Here is a 6,000-nt window from a genome sequence, read left to right on the forward strand (position 1 = left end):
AATGTTCAGAGCAACATTATTTGTCATAGCCAAACATGAGAAAACTGAAATTATCTATCAACTGGCAAGTGAATAAACAAAATGTAGTATATCCATACAATAGAATATCATTTGGCAATAAAAGGGAATGCTACATGCAACAACACGGATGAACCTCAAAACCATTATGCTAAGTGAAAAAGCCACTCATGAAAGTCAATATATTGTATAATCCCATTTATATGAGATGTCTAAATAAGACAAATCAATAGAGACAGAAAGTGGATTAGCTGATTGCCTAGGGCTGGGGGTCATGGGGAATAACTGCTAACGGGTACGAAGCTTCTTTTGGGGGGAGGATTAAAAATGTTCTAAAATTGATTGTGGTGATGCTTGCACAAGTCTGTGAACATACTAAAGACCACTGACTAGTACCCTTTAAAAGGGTGACTTTATTGACTGAAGCATTATGCTGTACACCAGAAATTGATACAACATTGTAAACTGACTATACTTCAATAAAATATATATATATATATATATGCACACACATGCACACACATAAGGAGGGGAAAAAGGTGAATTTGTGGGGGAGGGTATAGCTCAGAGTGGTAGAGTGCATGCTTGGCATGCAAAGGGTCCTGGGCTCAACCCCCAGTACCTCCATGTAAAAAAAAAAGGTGAGGGGTATAGCTCAGTGGCAGAGCATGTGCTTGGCATGCACAAGGGCCTGGGTTCAATCCCCAATGCCTCTGTCAAGGGGGAAAAAAACAGTAAAAAAAAAAAAAAAAGGGTGAATTTTATGGTATGTGACATATATCTCAAGAAACCTGTAACAAAAAGATGGAAGCAATAACAGAAATGTCTGTGTGCTGATGGGAATGATCTTGTGGAGGGGGAAACTGAGGCAGGAGAGAGAATAAAAATTGCTGGAGGAATGTACTCAAGTAGGTAAGTGAGGATGGGATATAGTGTCAAAGTGGAGGGACAGGATTTTGATGACAGTGGGGACAGTTTATCCATAATAACAGAAAAGAGGGCAGAGTGAGTACAGATGCTGTCTGGTGGTTGGATGTGGTAGCAGGAATCTGTGGAGGTTTTCTTCTGCTGGTTTAAAATTTTCAGTCAAGTAGGCAGCCTGAGTCTAGGATGGGAGAGGAGGTGTTGGGGATTTGAGGTGAGAGAAGGTATGAAATTATCATCACCTGGGAGGGTAAGACAGTGAGTGGCCTAGGGAAGGACTGTGGAGCTGGCAGAGTTGGATTTAAGCAGGGCTGCGGTCTTGCCTGATAAGTATGCTGAAGGGACAGGGGGCAAGGGAAGTAAGGATGTGTGCAAGGGAATGATTATTAGGATGGACTGCGGAATCTAAGCTGAGTAAAGGAAGGACATGGGAACATGGAGGAAGTAAAGGGTAGTGAAAACGTTCAGTCCAGTGGCGTTGAAGGACTGTTGGAATTGAGGTGCTAGAGGGAGGGAACTAGAAGGACAGGTACTGGTTGGATAGCAGGATGCCTGAAACTGAGATTATGGAGGTGATACAATCACAGGTACTGGTAAGAAGGGGAAGAAGGGGAAGACTATCGGGGTGGGTGGGGTTGAAAGGCAAGCACCCTGCAGAAGAGCAGACCACAGAACTGAGAGACAAGAACATTGGAAGGGCATCTCTGAGGATATTAAAGTCACCAAGAAGTAGGACTGGGTTAGTGTTACAGAGAGTGACAGTGAGCTAGTAGCTAAATTCTAGGAATGAGGCATGAGGGGGCCAGGTAGGTGACGGTATATTTAGTCTGATGATTTTGAGATTTAAAACAAGGTAGCTGAAGTTTACATAATCTTACTGTATCTCTCCACAAATCACTTATGAATTACAAAGAAAAAACGAGTAACTATAATGGAGAAACCGGGAGACACCACCTTAAACAAACAGTCAAAGTGAACAAAACCAGTATTGGGATACTGACATCATGTGCCTCCTAATACAAAGCACTGAAGACACATCTCTCCCATGGTATTCTGGCCAAAATTATGTAACTTAACTACAATCGTAAAGAAACATCAGACAAACCCAAATTCTAGAAAACAGCTGGCCATGACTCTTCAAAAGTATCAAAGTCATGAAAGACAAAGAAAAACTAAAGAACTGTCCCAGACTGGAAGAGCTGAAAGAGATATGACAACTAAATGCAATGTGGGATCCTGAATTAGATCCTGGAAGAGAAAAATCTTATTAGTGGAAAAACTGATGAAACTCCAGTAGGTTCTGTATTTTCATTAAGAGTACTGTACTAATGTTAATTTCCTACTTTTTCTTAATTTCCTACTTTTGATCATTGAACTATATGTAGTTGTATAACATTTGGGGAATCTGAGCGAAGGCTATATGGGAATTCTTTGTACTATTTTTATAACTTTGTTAAAAGCCTGAAATTATTTTTTAAATTTAATTGTAAAAAAAAACAACAAAGAGTGTTTAAGGAGGAGGGAGAGAAAATGTCTGGGAAGGACATTTAGTAGAGTGAGGACACCTACCTCTGTGTCCTGGCCACCTGGTAAGAGGGGTGTAAGGAGGCTGCTGGGGGAGCAGAATGCTCAGGGGAAAGTCAGATTTCTATTCAAGCAGTGGTTCTCAGTGTAGGGGGATGGACAGTCAAGGCAGTGTTTGGGGGCATTTTTCATTGTCACAATAATTCGAGATTACTAGTGACATTTAGTGGGCATGGACCGTGGTTGCTCAGCATCCTGCAGTGCACGGGACAGCTGCACACTGCAAAGAATTGTACTGCATCCCATACAACTTTAGAATGCTCCACCAGACCATCATGCAGGTGGAAAACCTATTCATTCGCTCATTCATTCATTCAACAAATACTTATGGAGCGAGCCTACTATGTACAAGCACTGGTTTAGGTAATACGGCTACATCAGGGCATGAAAAAGCCAAAAATCTCTGCTCTTCTAGAGCTTACAACTGAGTGGGAGAGTCAGACAATAAACAATAAAAATAATAAGGATGTAATTATATATTATGTAAGAGGTGAGGAGCACTATGGGAAAAGTGGAGCAGGGCGTGTGCTAGGGGATAGGTGCGATTTTAAATAGGATGGTCAAGGTAGGCCTCACTGAGAAAGTGACATCTGAGTAGATACCTGAAGGAAGTGAGGGCACGAGCCTTGTGGATATTTGTGGGTAAAGCATTCCAGGTACAAGGGATAGCCCAGTACCAAGCCCTGAGGTGGATGTGTGCCTAATATGTTCAAGTAGCCTAGAGGAGGCCAGGATGGGTGGAATAGAGGGAGCAAGCAGGGAGAGAGGTAGGAGATAAGGTCAGAAAGAAGTTTAATATATAATGACCTTTCCAGAAATTCAACAACCTTATAAATCGAGGGAAAACTGCACTTTGTTTTGTTTGGAACTTTATGAAGAATTGTTTATTATCTAGGAAAACTGCATCACCCTATCCATGGTTTCTGAGTCACAGTGGAGCTGTCACACTCCCAGGTACAAGTATTATTATGTGCAAGACCATTTCACTATGTCTTATGGTGGAATTATATCCCAGCCTTTACCTACTGAAATACATCTTGTTTTATTATAAATTATTCTTCCTTCATTTCTCCCTTATATTCAATTAGGGCACTATATTGGCTTGGGGGAAATTATGTGTGTAGAAAGATTCTATTATCTATGCACTTCATTGCAGAACAGTGAAGGGGCTGCTTCAAATATACATTATGAAAATGGGGTGCTGCGTCCAAAAGGTATGAGAACCACTAAGGTATGGCAAGAAAACAACAGGACTATTCAGAAACCGGGGTGAGAATAAAGGGGATTTTGCTGATGACTGAAGGTGAGTTCCAGAGGCCTGGTCAAAGGTTTTCAGGATAGGGACAGAAGAGAGGGCATCCTGGGCTGTATTGGAATGTAACTAGGAGACCCCTGGTCTTCCTAATGTGTGACTAACATGTTACAGGATAAGGGCCTGATCCACTTTTGCAGCTAACTTGTTCCCCACCCTGAGGGGGTCTTACCTGTTTATTGCAGTAGGGTGGGGAACAAAGAGGGTTCTCTCCTCAAAGAAGCCAGAAGGAGCCTAAGGCCAGGCTCCATTTTTTATTTTTATTTTTTTTTTATTTTTTTTATTTTTTTACCCACAGAACAGTCCAGAGCCCCAGGCTAAGCTCAGAAGTACTCTCAAGCCAAGCTCATTGCTATAAACAATGAACCTCTAACCTGTTTAGGGATGGGAAAGAGATAGACAGAAAGAGGAAAAACAGTAACAGAGAAAGACAGAAACATTCACAAAGCAGAATCAATTGGGGTAGGGGGAGAGGATCAGAGACAGACAGGGAGAAAATAAAACCAAAGGCCAAGAGAGATTATATTCTTTTCAATCATGACAGTCATTATTTACTTAAAGTTTCTAGGGGCCAGGTGCTGGGCAAAGTGACGCAGACGTATTGTCTCAGGTGGAGATTAGATTCCCAATTGACAGATGAAGAAACTGAGGCCCAGCTGGGTGAGACTCAAGGTCTCACGGCTCGTTTTAAGTGGTAGGGTCAGGATTCACCCTTCTAGGTCTGGGCTGTCTACTGTGTCTCAGAGAGGGAGCCAGACAGGAAAACAGAGACAAATAGACAGAAAGATGGAGATAGAGACAGAGGAAAGGGGAGGGGAGGGAGGGAGGGAGAGATGGAGACTTAACAGGCACGCAAGCAGACGATTACGTGAGCTGCAGACCTGCACAGCACCGTTTCCCAAGAGACAAGGGGGGGGGGGCGCGTAGAGCGGGCATGGGCGCCGAGCTCCGCAAGGTACTCACCTGGTTGTCTTCTGGGGCTCCTGGAGCACTCGCCCTCCCTTTGCTACCCGCACGATCCTCCGCAACCCGCTGACCTAGGGTTGAGAGGCCGCCCAGGTAAAAACTCGCCCAGGTCCCACCCCTCACGCGCTCCGGCCCGGCGTCTTTCCCCCCGCGCCCCCCACCCCGGTCTTTACAGCGCCTCACCGGGCACCTCTGGCCGTCGGCTCCGCCGCTGCCGCGCGCAAGCAGATTCCAAGCGCCGACAGCTGGATGTCGCGAAATGCACTGGACGCGTCCCTCCCGTCTGCCGGAGCGCGAGGGGGGTCGCAGGCAGCCACCGCTACGGACGGCTCCAGGCTCCCACTGGAGAAGCGCCCTCCTGCCTTCCCTGGGATTGGCTGCAGAGGGAAACACTTTATTTTTACCCTCCAAGCCCGGATCCAGGCCGAAGAAAACCCGCCCCTTTGGTGGTCTTGATTGGCTTATGAGCCAAGCCCATCCTTTACTAGGATTGGCCAGGAGATCGACTCGTCATCGCTGTTTGCCAGTCCATTCGACAGGGCTTTGGGAGATTAGTTAGGAGCACGCAAGCGCGAAGCCCAAAGTGAGGCCTGGCGCGACTCACTTGACAATTGGAGACCGCTGCTTCTTGACGTCTCATTTTCCGCAAGCCACCGCTCCGCTAAGAGACACGACTCTGCCCCCAGTTTCCCATAGCTTACCCCCACCTGCAGGGATTTCTGAGCCAAGTTTCCCTCGCTCAAAGTGAGCCTAGCTCGTAATTTCATCCCTGGAGGATAAGGTGGTTATAGGGGTCTGGCCAGTCACCCACCAGCTCCTGCTCCTTACTGATTAAGACATTGGTCAAGTGACATCCTCGCTCAGAGCCTCAGTTTAACCATCTGTGAGATAGGAAGATGACTTAAAACAATCTTTCCTGACAATGCCACTCACTCGGTGGAATCAATGATAGAACATAAAATAATTGCTTGGAGAATAAATAATTATGGTCTCTTCTCTCTCCCCACTGCCTGATTCTTGTCTTTGTCATTATTTCAGTCTGAGGGAACTATGGCCCAGAGAGTCAAACTAATTGGCTTGAGGTCACACAGCAATAAGACTCAGCACAAAACCCAGGCTTCTGTCCTCCAAACGAAAGCTGTGTAAGAAGGAAGGAGAGGCAGGAAGGACCTCCCTATTACTAGAGGTTCTTAATT

The 6,000-nt window shown here is 45.2% G+C and overlaps 1 long non-coding RNA gene across 2 annotated transcripts in view; it reads right to left on the minus strand.

The window, feature by feature from the left end:
- Nucleotides 1-5,233, minus strand: part of LOC123613195 (uncharacterized) — a 29,995-nt gene extending 24,762 nt beyond the window's left edge. For both annotated transcript variants that reach the window (XR_006720533.2, XR_006720532.2), the window contains exons 1-2: nt 4,988-5,233; nt 4,802-4,875 (exon numbers count right to left, since the gene is read on the minus strand). This is a non-coding gene — a long non-coding RNA (uncharacterized LOC123613195). The remainder of the gene's footprint in view (nt 1-4,801; nt 4,876-4,987) is intronic.
- Between the last annotated feature and the right edge of the window lie 767 nt (nt 5,234-6,000).

The sequence above is a fragment of the Camelus bactrianus genome, chromosome X (assembly GCF_048773025.1).
Source record: "Camelus bactrianus isolate YW-2024 breed Bactrian camel chromosome X, ASM4877302v1, whole genome shotgun sequence".
NCBI lineage: Eukaryota > Metazoa > Chordata > Mammalia > Artiodactyla > Camelidae > Camelus > Camelus bactrianus.